The 13,480-nt window shown below is 35.9% G+C and overlaps 1 protein-coding gene and 1 long non-coding RNA gene across 11 annotated transcripts in view; one reads left to right on the top strand and one right to left on the bottom strand.

The window, feature by feature from the left end:
- LOC118931087 (uncharacterized) overlaps nucleotides 1-12,544 on the bottom strand; it is a 28,224-nt gene extending 15,680 nt beyond the window's left edge. Inside the window, exon 1 of the long non-coding RNA XR_005032279.2 lies at nucleotides 9,770-12,544. This is a non-coding gene — a long non-coding RNA (uncharacterized LOC118931087). The remainder of the gene's footprint in view (nucleotides 1-9,769) is intronic.
- Nucleotides 1-13,480, top strand: part of CPEB3 (cytoplasmic polyadenylation element binding protein 3) — a 191,512-nt gene that overhangs the window by 34,401 nt on the left and 143,631 nt on the right. The gene's annotated exons all lie outside the window — the stretch shown is intronic.

The raw sequence follows: 13,480 nt of genomic DNA, 5'->3' as shown, positions 1-13,480 counted from the left end.
GGCTCTGTCATAGGAATGGTGTATATTTGTAACGACCTGCTCTGCTTATGGCTGACTCACCAATGCAAGTGTCTGAATTTTCCTTGCTCTGTGAACGTTTTAATTGGTGGTAGGAGAAATGCTTAAACTCTTAATTTCCTAATTTTTACAAGCTTTTTTTTTTTTATTAGTTCTGGAGCTACAAAGTCTAATTTGAAGCTCCTTATTGTCAACATTTCCCTGAAGACCATGCCTTGCTCTCCGTAGGGGCCAGAATAGTTGTCAGAGAATTCAGTAGAGAGCCCTAAATTTGGATATTGAGAGTTGAGGAATAGCCACAGCTTCCTACAGACTTTCTTGGGAAGATTGCTGTGTGTGCGGTTGTAGCCAGCCTCACAAGGAATTTTCCACAGCTGGTCTTTATACCTTGTAGATGGCTTGTTCTGTGGGGGCTCAGTTATGCTTGGTTCTACTACAGTTGGTTTTCATATCCTTTAATGTTCTTTACAGGTGCTAGGCCTGTAAACATCTTAATGTGAAACCATTGTGATATTTGCATTTTGACTTGAAATAGAAAAGTACTTGTGCATTAAAATAATACAATAAATTAGCATCTTGGAATCAAGCTTACTTTTCTCTCCTCATAAGCACTTTTATATAATTCTCAGAAATAATAAATATGTGTTATGAATCCTTGTTGGCTGACTTCAGTGGAGAGGAGCAAAATGGGCACCAAGCAGCCTTTATATAATTTGAAGTGATTGTGGAATTAATGTACATGAAGGCAAGCAAACCTTGTGTACTGATTTTGTATACATAAAATTGTACAGCTAGATATCTTTATCCTCAAGCATTTAAACTTACTGGAAAGTGAAGATCAATTACAAGAGAAACAAAGTAACTCCCTGTCTTTAGTGACTCAATGCAACTAATTAAATGGTCAGTGCTGCCAAATGAACGAGTGTCTAGAAGTTCATGAGCACCTGACACTTAGTAGGTGCTTATTAATTGAATGAGTAAACATTTAAATACAAGTGGCTATAATTTGTCCTTTCCACAATATAGCACATTTAATATTTTTGAGACAGATTCTCCATTACAGTATTTCTCTACAAGATGTCCATAAAATACAGAAACTTAGGTGAGGGTACATTATGTCATAAAGGTCCTCGATTTGTAACAATAGAAAATATTATTTGTGTTCCCAGACTTTTAGGACATTCCATAGTTTCTGGGCTATGACTGTATTTATAGGGTCGTAAGGTTTATAACAGTGTGTGATATGCACAGCAAAGAAAATGTGCTTGAATCAGAGGAGGGAATGATTGTGTGTGTGTGTGTGTGTGTGTTTCGAAGTTTTTCTGATTTTGAAAGTAATACACGTTAAGTATTTAAAACTTGAGGGGACAAAAATTACCCATACTTCTGTTACTCAGAGATGATAAGTACTCTTAATGTTTTGGTGCATTTTCTGCCAGTTAATCTCTTTTTCAGTTGTATGTATAATGTATTTTATATGGTTGATGATTCTGTGTAAACAATTTTATAGCCATTTAGCTTTTCATATCATTAAACTTATAAACATTTTTATTGCATGATATTCCATCACATGAATCCATTATAATTTAACAAATTATTTCTATATTTTGAGGATTTAGGTTGTTTTAAGTTTTTAACTATTAAACATAATACTGTCATGAACATCCTTGGGCATTTTAAAGCTTTATTTAGAGTTGAATGGGTAGGGTACCATACACAGACCAGGGGATGAGAGTAGGGGCTACAGCAAAGACTTATTTTAAGCAGAGGAAACAGCATGTACACAGGTAAGAAACAGTATGGTGTGCTGAGAGAGCAGAAGATTGAGGGTAGGGGTGAGGCAAGTAAGAGATGAGGCTAGAGAAGTAGATGGGGCCAGATCACAAAGTGCATTTCAGCATTCTAGGCCTCCAACTCTGTCCATTAGGAAGGTTGAAGGGTTTTTTAAGTTGAGAAAGATAGCCACTGTAAGGTTTTTAAGTTGGCCAGTGAAGTGATCACATCTTTGTTTCAGATACAGATTATCAGGGATGTAGATTGTCAGGAACCAAACACAGGCAGAGAAACCAGTTAACATGTAAGGAATTGAGAGAAAACTAAAGCGAGAGGAAGGGACAGACTTGAGAAATGATTAGGAGGCCAACTGGAAGGACTTGTGATTGCTTGGATGTGGCAAATAAAAGAGACGATGAGTTTAGAATGACTCCCAGGTTTTGGTTTGGACAGCTGGGAAAAATTACCTGTAGGTGAAAATGCTTAATAGTGGCAGATTAGAATTTTCATGACTCATAAGCCAGGTGATTTAGAGTGGAGGAACTTCATAAGGGAAAGTTATGTGTTGGGAATATTTGAGCAAGTGATTTGACATCTCTTATCCACACATGCTTTGTGTGACTCTTAATGCATGGGAAGAAAAACCTTATTAAGACAGGTTAGTTCATAGACTACTTATTAGAACCACTAAATCTGAGAGAAGAAATGGCTACCATTCTAAGTCAAGAGGTTTTTCCTATTGTAGCCTGATTTTTTTTTTTTTTTTTGAACCTTGGGAATTAGAGTATGTGTTAGCTGATTAGTCATCTTGTTTATGGGTTACAGCCTGGCATTACAAAGAACTATTAGGGAATTGCAAACCAGTCAAATGGTAGGGGGATCACAGGCAATAAGAAAAATGAACTTGGCATCCTTTATAATTTAAGTTGAATAAATTCATCTGAGAGTTCAGTGGCTATTATTGGCCAGTCTGAAATATCATTAATTAAGTCTTAGCAAAATTGGGATTAGATCTTATGAAATTTAGTTTTGCCATACTAATACAATGCTAAATTTTTTAATAGGTGTAAACATGATGAAACGTTTTGAAGCTTAGGATCCATAGAGCCATGGGGAGATAAGCTTCATGGGAGGGTGAAGAGGAGATGGGGACAGGGTATTAAGAACCACCAGAATTGTATATGTTTATTCATGTGTATTTTTAAGGAGAGAGGTGGGCCATAACATTTATTAAACATTTTTTTCCAAAGGAATCTATAACTTAAAAATGGCTTAGAATCACAGATGTAGAGTAAAAACACTGTTACATGGCACTCAATAGACCTTTACAAGATTTTTAAATCTTAGGCATCTCATAAATTTCTTTCTCCCTCTTCATAGCTGAAAGAAATTCTGCCTGACTTTAATGTGAGAACTTCCTAATTCCTAAATAAAGGGGACCAACTCCTATTTTATCTAGGCTTTTCTAGAGCATTCAAATTACTTTTCATCATACAAATAATTTTCTGAGATAATTTCATTGGTTCTCATTCAAAGGACAAAAATCACATAATCACAATAATAGTAGCATTAAAAGAGTTTGGGAACAAAACTACCATCTTTAGGTAACCTTGCAGCTTATCTGGTAGGACAGAAATTTATGGGCTTATTGGTTATACGTATTGAGTGTACTTTAGGCATTTTTTAATAGGGAAGATATAACTCATGGGTTAATTTGGAAAGTCAATCAAAGCTTCAACTATAGTAGACATGTACTTGAAAATAAATGGACTAGAAAGTTTTGATTCAGAAGAGGTATAGGAGGTACAACAGAAAGACCCTGTTTTGTTTGTTTGGGGACAGGGTTGTTATTTTTTTGATACAACAGTTTAAGCTGAAGCTTTATCTGGCACCTCATTGCCATTATTCTCATTCAAAGGACAAAAATCATCTGGAGGAAAACGAAAAGGTTTGATTTTTTAAGTCTATATAATGGCACTACCCAAATCATTGAATCTGGTTAAAAAATAGTTGGCACTTAAGCTGCAAAAAACCATCTAAATACTTTGGATCATTTTACAATGCTGATGAAATGTTAATTTGCAATGTTTGTCAAATTTAATTTTGTGTTCATTTTAAGCTGAATAAACACTGATTGTGGTAATGCTTCAGGCTGTTGCAAAGTAAAACTTTTGGTGATTGGAAAATTTTAAACTCTACTTTTCAAAGGCGTTATAAATTTAGTGTTTTAGATTTGGGACTGAGTGGGGATATTGATTTTATCATATTTTGATGTTAAATTCCTCAACATTCCAAAGACACAAGTTCATCTGAAGGTAGCAAAATTATTTAGTTAACATTTTAGAATTTACTGCCTACTTCCTGCTTATCTGCCAGTGTATAGATGATTCTCTTTGACCTATCAACCTTGGTATGATCTCGCATAAGAAATGTTATTCCAGAGTAGCTATTTTAAAGTTGGTGAATCATGCAGGTATAACAAGATTTTCATTTTAAAATACAAATGGATATTTGATATTCTAATTTAGGCCTAGATTCTGTAAATGTAAAACATAGAGACTTAAAAAAAATTATAGCTTAGTGTCAAAAATGCAAAGCTTGGCATGAAGAAAAATCTTTTTATAGTGAATATATTCCTTTACAGTGTGGGATATAATGAAGGGTTGAAGCAGACAAGGGAGTTGGAGTGACACATTCTTTTAGATGTTAGAGGGACATAAATAATAGAGAATGTATTGAATACCGAGATGGTAAAGGACATTGAAAGACAATAAAGAAGATTTCAATGAAGAGGACAAAGCTAGGTAAAAGGATGCTTCAGCTTTTGTTACAATAATTAAATATTTAAAAAGGCAGCCATTTTATACTGTCCAGGAAGTTAAGCAATTGCCTATTTTATATTCAGTTTTGTGGAGGCAAGACATAGGCAAGTAAGCTAACATCAGGGATTTATATTAAGTTTCTTCTAGGGAATGTCAAAAGCAAGTTCAGAACCCAGTCTTTTAGTTTCCTGTGGCATGATCATCATATTCATGATGCCTCTAAGATACTTCTTGTTTGTCCAAAACCATCAAAGGTAGATAGACTGTTTGTTCAGCATTATTTGCATTGTGTGTATTATTAATGATCTAGTCTAATGACTTCTCACAGTAGTCAGCATTGTAAAAAGACAACCTATATAGAAAATACGTGTTCTGTAGAGACAGCTGTAGAAACTAGCTATTCTGTGAACAATTCTTATATACTCATATATCTTCTCTTTACTATTTTACAAAGCTATAGAAATTCACTTGTATTGTGTTGCAATGCTGTTAATGGAGTTTGATGGAGTTAATGCAGTTTGAATTCGCTAAGTATTTACAAGGCACATACTTTGTCTTTGAACTGGTGTTAGGTATTGTGGTTGACACAAATTTAATATGAATCCTGTCAGATTAGGAATTAACACACATGCAGCAGAGCATTATATGAACACAAATACCAGATTGTGTGATGTGTTAGTTGCCATGAATGTGAAGAAGGGGCAAGAATAATTTGGCCTAGAATGGCTTTTTCAAAAAAGTGATAGAGAGGGTCTCTATAGCTCCATTTTGAAGGATAGACAGGATTTTACTGGACAGAATGGGAATTCAGAATAAGGAAAGAAAAATGAGTGATAACTGGGGTTATGGAGCAGACTGTTCGGACTTGAGCAGGGGACTTTTAGGTCTTACTGGGAGATAAGGATGGATTGGTTGTTTCTTAGGATTAAAAGGACCAATATATTTTTATTTATATTTACTAGATTCCACTTGGTTTTTAAAAGTATTTAAGATGTCTTTGTACATACTATGCCACAAGAAAACATATATTAGAATTAGGTGACAAAGATGAGAAAAAGGTAAAATAAGAATAAGGATGCAAAATGTAGACCTATACTGATGGTGCTTATTTATCATGATAGTGACAGTCTTGAATGTCTGGCTTTGGAATGTGGATTCTTCTGCAGACAACAGGGAGCCCTGAATGACTAAGATCATAGCAGTGGCACAATAAAAATATATATTTAGAAAAGCAGAACTGAAGGAACAAAAAATAGTAAGAGACTCCCAAGCTCCAAGAAGGGACTAGTGGTTACCAAAGGGAAGGAGTTGGGGAGGGTGGGTGGGGAGGGAGGGAGAAGGGGATTAAAGGGCACTATAATTCGCAGTCACAATATAGGTAGGTCACGGGGAAGGCAGTACAGCATGGAGAAGACAAGTAATGACTCTAGCATCTTACTATGCTGATAGACAGTGACTGCAATGGGGGCCGTGAGGACTCAAAAATATGTGTGAATGTTGAAACCACAATGTTGTTCATGTGAAACCTTCATAAGATTGTATATGAATGATACTTTAGTTAAAAAAAAATATATATATATATATATATATATATATATATGTTTAGAAAGACCAGGCAGGTGGATGGGAGAAGTGCATATGCTTGCCATAGTACAGCCTGTGGGCAGGGAGCCTGATGAGAAAGCATGATCATTTTCTTGGGATGTAGCACAAATTTAGTTAGGAAGGTATAACTTTGAGAAACACTACAAAGGAAAATATATCAGGAGTGCTGACTAAAGGATATGAAGGAGAACAAGGTCGTTCTGAGTTGTCATGCTTTAAACAGTCGTTACTTTTTTTAAATTTTTTCATCTTTCTCTTTCCCCACATGGCTTTGCCCCAGTTAAAACTTGGTGGCACTGTGTTTCCTGCATCATTCTTCATGGATTTCCCTATCCATTAAAAGAATGGAGGGAAAAGAGAAGAGGATGGTCTTTTCCCATTCTCTGGCACTTACGAAGCATCACACTGCTGCTTTCTCTCTGAATTTTATCATCTGAAGTTCAAGAAGTCAGAACTGTTGTTGTCTATTCTCATCTCTCTTGCTGATAAGGATATTTCCACTTCTTGAAGTCCAGTCTTCACAATAGGCTGAGTGTTATGGTACTGAGGGGCTATTCAAGTAAAAATGAGCAGCAGGTAATTAAAAGTAGGGAAGAAGAACCAATGTAAGGACAGGCCCTGGGAGTGAATGAGAGCATCTCTTTATCCTATAGTGTTCCCTGTAACAGCCTCTAGTATTTAGCCATTTCTGGGCAATATTCTTTCTCTGTAGAATTCACAAAAGAGTTGTTTTATCTGTTCAACAATTTATTTTGGCTCACTATGGATAGAACACTTGGGGGAAGGCTGGTGAAACAAGGTCTGTGCTCTTTTATATATGTACATACACACATATACATGCACCCTGTAGAGACCCAGTAGACCATGTATTGTGAAGTAGAATTAATGACCTAAAAGTCAAAATTTCTCTTTAATTTTGGAATACTATTTAGTTAGTAGTCATTCTTAATCATATCCTGTTAATATGAATTTGATTGGAGCATTCACTGACAGTGGAGAGAGACTTAAGAAGCATGCTGAAAATCAAAGCAAATCTGCCAACATTGCCAAATTGATTGTGGATCATCATATTGATAAACCAAGTAAATATGTTAATATTTAGATGCCACCACAATGGTTTTTGTCATCAATATGGTTCCCAAGTTGGGAAAGACTTTTTTTCTGGTGTTCTATAGATCGGTTGCCATAGGATTTGGAGGTTTGTTTGTTTATTAAAAAAACTTTTAACCTACTAATGTGTAGGTTAATGTGCAGAACACTGGGAAAGTTGGAATGTCTAAAATAAGTCTTATAAGACTCAGAAATCTCCAAAGAACTGATATGTTACACCTGTTTTTTTCTAACTTGATGTTGTATTCCCCCATTCTGTCATAGCAGGAACCTTAGTGCACACATGATTTGCTCTTTTCTTCTTCCAAAATACAGAAATTGCTACAAGTGCAGATTTTCATTTAGGTAATTTCAACCACTAGACAGAACGACATATATGATTACTTTTTTCTAGCTGTTCCTCTTTGTTATGCATCCTCACCACCATTTACTGCATTTTGCTGTCTTACTCATTGATTTTATCAAAGCCCTATGCAAAGACCACCAGGGAAACTTGTTGATCATACAAAACTGGGCGTCCTACACTTTCTGAGCAAGTGCCACCCTGACAGAGGCTCAGGAGTGTCTTAGAAGGGGGAAATTAGAGTACTTAAAATTTTGGAGGCTGAGGTTTGTAATAAGGTGGTATTAGGGCAGAAATTAGTAAGCAAAGTTTGGGCAGGGATTGATTAAATTTATAAACTGGTCTTGTTGGTGGAATAGTCAGTGGTCTTAATTTTTGAACACAATTAATTTCAAGCTGAGTTGCCTTTAAATCTTTTTGTCTGTAGCAGCACTGCCCAATAGACTGCAAGGGACATATGATAATTTAAAATTTTCTAACAACATATTTAAAAAGTAAAAAGAAACAGGTGAAATTAATTTTAATAATGTGTTTAGCCTGCCATATCTAAAATATTCAACATGTGATCAATACAAAAATTATTGATGAGATAGTTCACATTGTTTTTTTTTATACTGAATCTTCAAAATCCAGTGTGTATTTTACATTAACTACAGCACATCTCAGTTGGTTCTGGCAACATTTCAGTTGCTTGATAGCCACATGTAGGTAGTGGCTACCGTATTGGACAGTGTAGATATATAGTTCAGTCTTAGAACAAATGAATTTGAATGAGCTGATGCTTAAAACATTTGTAGTTTGTGTTTCATGTCATGAATTGGCACAGGTTATTTGTACTGTAGGTCATAGTATAGCTTTACCACTTGTGACTTCTGTTTCATTTCTCTTTTGTGCATAAATCTGTGGTCTCCCATTAGCATGTCATTATTAATAAAATATATAGAGAGATAAAGTATATAATTTACAAGGAGTGTGTAAGAGTTTTCTTGTATGCTTGATAGACTGTCTACTAGACTAAGCCTTTGCTTCCAATAGGTAGAATGTTTTTATAATATTTTCTAAAGCTATGGAGTATTTAGAACAACAACAAATATTGCCAGAAATGGCTAAATACAGATATTGTATTACCACTGTTTCTATTAATTTTATGTGGTGATTTAAGACAGGTGTTCCAAAAAATATTCTGTGATGTAGACATTTTGGAATTTTGACTGACCTTCCTTTTATTTAAATACCACATTTTACTTTATGATCTCCAAAGTACCTTAAAGTAGCATTACTAGAATGACAGCACTTCATATTAAAGTAAAATTTTTAACCTTCCACAGAGCAAATATTTTAATAAATGTCGATGCTTTGCATTTTAGATGTTTAATACATTCATCTGAAAGGTACATTTAAATGGAAGATTAGATTAACGATTTATAAATATTATTTTCATGGAATGTTTACATAACAAATGATTTGTATGTAGTTAGCGTTCTTCAAGGACATCTAATTTTTATTAAGAACAGAATTTAATATTTAGTTTCTTCATGTGTAAAATAGAGATTGTAATAGCTACCTCCTAGGACAGTTGGAAAGATTAAATAAAATAATCCAAGTAAAATACTTAGCACAGGGTCTGGCACATATTAATTGTCGATTATATGGTAGCTATGAGTTAATAAATTCTACAAGGCTTGTTATGAAAAACAATATACACATCTATTTCCTTCTTCCCAAAAGCAGATTGGTAGCTATTTTTTAATAAAACAGCATTTTCTTATGTCAGAGTTGGATTGGGTCTAAAGGGGGTTAAGGAGTAAGCCTGTTCAAATTCAAAAATAATAAAGTTTTTAAAATGGTTGGGACAGTTTGGGCATTTGACCATACTACCCTATTATATTTGTTTGGTTACTTAAATCTATTTTTATTATTGGTCTTACCTGGAATCAGAATTATAGAATAACCTTGAGCTACAGGGGGTTTGGGGCTTGTTATTTTTGTTTTCCCTTCTCCTTCCATTAGAAGAGAAGGGTTTGAAAACTGAGAAAACATAATGTACTTCTCCTCTGGTCCAGTCCATCAACTTGGAGTGAATTTTTTGGGTACTTACCAGGTTCCCTGCATAAAAGTAAACACACATGCACGTTGGTGATCTCTCCAGCGGTGGCCAAGGAGTGACAGTAAAAAGCTACAGTTCATAGCTCTTAATTGTGTCCACTGGGCACAGCATCATGTGTTGGTGTCTGAAAGGGGCAGAACCCTGGAAAGCTGTGGCCTGAACTGGCACAGTTGTTGCTTTATTGCTTTCATTGACAAAGCACTATTTGCATAAAAGCAGCTGTGTTCTGCTGCTCAGTTTTTAAATTCAGGGATCGTAGAGGATAACAGGTCCACAGCAGAAACATTCACGTTGCGGCCCCTGTCAGATTCTGGTGAATCTGCGAATTCTGCTCTATCTCCTCACCTAACCAATCCAAGTCAAACAATTGAAATGAATAGCAGCAGGGTAGTCTTGGGTGTTTATGGAAATAGGTATCTTATGGTCTAGTAATGCTTCTAGATAGATGCTGGAGCTCATCCTTCCTAAAGTGTGCCCTGGCTATAAATGGGATGAGTGGGGTGCATAATAAGCTACTTGGAATAATATTCTGCTAGTGATTTGGGCCAACACTAGCTAGTCACATGTGCACAATAACCAGGGAAAGGGAAACTTAATTTTTGTAGTTCTTTGAAGCCTGTTTTTTTGACCATTGTAGTTAGTCCTTTCCTTTTCTGTATCCTTCCTAGGTCTGACTTTCTGTTTTTTTTACCTACCACACTGGTAAACCTTATAATCACTTCTTTTTTTTTGAGAGGGCATCTCTCATATTTATTGATCAAATGGTTGTTAACAACAATAAAATTCTGTATAGGGGACTCAATGCACAATCATTAATCAACCCCAAGCCTAATTCTCAACAGTCTCCAATCTTCTGAAGCATAATGAACAAGTTCTTACATGGTGAACAAATTCTTACATAGTGAATAAGTTCTTACATGGTGAACAGTGCAAGGGCAGTCATCACAGAAACTTTCGGTTTTGATCACGCATTATGAACTATAAACAATCAGGTCAAATATGAATATTCATTTGATTTTTATACTTGATTTATATGCGAATCCCACATTTCTCCCTTATTATTATTATTATTATTATTATTATTATTATTAATTTATTTTTTAAATAAAATGCTGAAGTGGTAGGTAGATGCAAGATAAAGGTAGAAAACATAGTTTAGTGCTGTAAGAGGGCAAATGTAGATGATCAGGTGTGTGCCTGTAGACTAAGTATTAATCCGAGCTAGACAAGGGCAACAAAACATCCACGGATGCAGAAGATTTCTCTCAGAACAGGGGGGGTGAGGTTCTAAGCTTCACCTCTGTTGATCCCCAATTTCTCACCTGATGGCCCCCCTGCGACTGTGCCTGTCTTAGGTTGTTCCTCCCTTGAGGAATCTTACCCGTCTCTGGCTAACCAGTCATCTTCCAGGGCCATACAGGGAAATGTAAAGTTGGTAAGTGAGAGAGAAGCAATATTGTTTGAAAAGGTTAGCTTTTTACTTCTTTGCAGTATAATCACTTCTTTTTAAAGTGTATTTATACTTAGTTTTGAACTGTTTACCACAGTCAGAAGTGGTAGCAATAGGCATTTTTCTTTTTTTCCAGTTGACCCCTTCAGCATTCACCTGGCCAGGTCTGGCCTTAATATGTAGGTCATTTTATTTTGTTATCATTATTATTTTCATTAAAAAGTCTTTATTTCATACTTATCTTTACACACACGCACACACACAAAGGATTTTTTTTTACCCTATCATAGGAACAATTGTGAAGCATTTCCAGTGACATATGCCATAACTATGCTATTTGCTTAGTGATTGTGGACAAATGTGCACAAGTTACAGCCATGTGAAATTCACTAAAGACCACACAATTACGTAGGTCATTTTAGTTAAATAAGGTGGATTCCAAGAGCCATGTTTCCCTATGTCTGATAAATTGAGCCTCTTATCTGACCTGTGTGGCAAACCAGTGAGAAGAGCTGTGAAGGAAGATTGAGGACAGCAGGGAGCAGGAAGAGGCTAGGTGACAGTTGCTGGGTTGTGCTTCAAGTTGTCGTGCTCATTTAATTTTTGACCATCTGTCAAAGCAAGTGAAATTATCCTCTTGCCTTTTTTAACTTCTCAAGACCCTTACCTTAGTTAGCTTGATTTGCTGTCATACTCAAGGAAAAATACAGTCTGATAAAGAGGTTAAAGTATAGTTGACCCTTGAACAACATGGGTTGGAACTGCACAGGTCCACTTTTTTTTAATAAATATATCGGATAAGTTTTTGGAGATTTGCAACAATATGAAAAAATTTTTTCTTTAGCTGACTTGTAAGAATACAGTGTCTAATATATACAACACAAAATAAGTGTAAATTGACTTTATGTTATTGGTAAGGCCTTCAGTCAATAGCAGACTATCAGTAGTTAAGTTTTGGGGGAGTCAAAAGTTGTACTCAGATTTTTGACTGTGTTGGAGTGGGTGTCAGACCCTAACCCCTTCCCACTACCCCCTGCAATGTTCAAGATTCAACTATAACTGGAATTAGTCATCCTCAAGAAGGAAAAGATGAAGAAGTTATAATTTCTTTGTATACCCTGATCTTACTCCAGGCTATATCCAGAATTCTTGAGAATTTCTTGTATGAAAGACTGGGTTTAACAGTAATTTTAAGACATATTAACATTCACAGCAGGTGCTGGTCACATTTTTTCCCCCTGAGGCAGGAAAGGGAGAAAGGTTTCAACTTCATACAGACTTTAGGTTAGATATAAGAGCATTTTTTTGCTGTTCAGAGGGACTGAAGGAGTCTACATTCGTGTTTTCCAGAGGACTACGAATATAATAGTTTCATTTGGGATGGTTAAAATATACCATTGACTAAAGGACTAGATACTTAAGATGGGCCCTCAAGTTAGTGACAGAGGTTTTCCTTTACTTGGGAAAGGTTTTAATTTTATAGCAAAGGTGTATCGAGCTGCTCAGTATTGTAGTACAGTTCAGTTTGATACAGGAACCTCATGTTTTTGATAGGTTTTAACAATAGTGGCAGTAATTGGTTTAGAACTACAAATTCTTAGGCTTCTACTAGAAATTTTATATTACTACTCATCTAATTGCTGCCCCCATTTAACATTCATTATTAAATGGCCTAACTATTCTTTATAGTCACTCTTAAGCCTCAAGCAGATTCTGTACTTGAAATTGCTACACGTTTTGCTTCTGGATGTATTGTCTCTTTGCCTACCTGCAGGGTTGTGGTGATGATTGAGATCATAGCTCTAAAGCATTTAGCCCAGTCCCTAGCACATAGTAGGTAGCATGATTAATTTTATCATTTGGTTACAGAGTTGCTTTTTCTCAGATGCTCTTGGCTCTTTGCAGCCTTCTACCCTGTATTTCTAGGAGAGGAAATGTCTGGTAATAAGCCAGAAAGGATAGAAAAGAGTTCTGGATTTCTCTTCCAAAAAGGTAGGTGAATGGAATAGGGCTGGTAGAGACCAGCCAGCAGCTGTGTTAGGGGTAGATCAAGGTACTTCTTGAGTTTAACTAGTTGGCAGTTGAACAAGTGCAGCTGACCCCAGGGCAAGTGGGGGTTAGGTTACCTGTGTGGCAGAGTGGGGTCAAAGAGGCCTTTCTCTGATTGTGTCATGGTTAGTTTGAAGGGAGGGTTTGTGAAAAGGATTTAAGGTGGTGGAAGTAGGAGGAAGTCAGGGAGGCTGCCCAGTGAT

Source organism: Manis pentadactyla, chromosome 8, assembly GCF_030020395.1.
Source record: "Manis pentadactyla isolate mManPen7 chromosome 8, mManPen7.hap1, whole genome shotgun sequence".
In the NCBI taxonomy this organism is placed as follows: Eukaryota; Metazoa; Chordata; class Mammalia; order Pholidota; family Manidae; genus Manis; species Manis pentadactyla.
This window is presented reverse-complemented; position numbering and strand designations above follow the sequence as displayed.